Raw genomic sequence first — 1,130 nt, forward strand, 5'->3', positions numbered from 1 at the left:
GTGTGGGGGAAGGGGTAGGTGTGGGGGAAGGGCAGGTGTGGGGAAGGGTAGGTGTGGGGAAGGGGTAGGTGTGGGGGAAGGGGTAGGTGTGGGGGTAGGTGTGGGGGAAGGGGTAGGTGTGGGGGAAGGGTAGGTGTGGGGAAGGGGTAGGTGTGGGGGAAGGGGTAGGTGTGGGGGTAGGTGTGGGGTAGGGGTAGGTGTGGGGTAGGGGTAGGTGTGGAGGAAGGGGTAGGTGTGGGGGAAGGGTAGGTGTGGGGGAAGGGGTAGGTGTGGGGGAAGGGGTAGGTGTGGGGGACGGGGTAGGTGTGGGGTAGGTGTGGGGGCAGGGGTAGGTGTGGGGGCAGGGGTAGGTGTGGGGTAGGTGTGGGGGCAGGGGTAGGTGTGGGGTAGGTGTGGGGCAGGGGTAGGTGTGGGGGCAGGGGTAGGTGTGGGGTAGGTGTGGGGGCAGGGGTAGGTGTGGGGGTAGGTGTGGGGGCAGGGGTAGGTGTGGGGGAAGGGGTAGGTGTGGGGTAGGGGTAGGTGTGGGGTAGGTGTGGGGGCAGGGGTAGGTGTGGGGTAGGTGTGGGGGCAGGGGTAGGTGTGGGGGAAGGGGTAGGTGTGGGGTAGGTGTGGGGGCAGGGGTAGGTGTGGGGTAGGTGTGGGGGCAGGGGTAGGTGTGGGGGAAGGGGTAGGTGTGGGGTAGGGGTAGGTGTGGGGGCAGGGGTAGGTGTGGGGGAAGGGGTAGGTGTGGGGTAGGTGTGGGGGAAGGGGTAGGTGTGGGGGCAGGGGTAGGTGTGGGGGCAGGGGTAGGTGTGGGGGAAAGGGTAGGTGTGGGGGAAGGGGTAGGTGTGGGGGAAGGGGTAGGTGTGGGGGCAGGGGTAGGTGTGGGGGAAAGGGTAGGTGTGGGGGAAGGGGTAGGTGTGGGGGAAGGGGTAGGTGTGGGGTAGGTGTGGGGGAAGGGGTAGGTGTGGGGGAAGGGGTAGGTGTGGGGGAAGGGGTAGGTGTGGGGAAGGGGTAGGTGTGTGGGTAGGGGTAGGTGTGGGGGAAAGGGTAGGTGTTGGGGAAGGGGTAGGTGTGGGGGAAGGGGTAGGTGTGGGGTAGGTGTGGGGGAAGGGGTAGGTGTGGGGGCAGGGGTAGGTGTGGGGGAAGGG

The sequence above is a fragment of the Babylonia areolata genome, chromosome 4 (assembly GCF_041734735.1).
Source record: "Babylonia areolata isolate BAREFJ2019XMU chromosome 4, ASM4173473v1, whole genome shotgun sequence".
In the NCBI taxonomy this organism is placed as follows: Eukaryota; Metazoa; Mollusca; class Gastropoda; order Neogastropoda; family Buccinidae; genus Babylonia; species Babylonia areolata.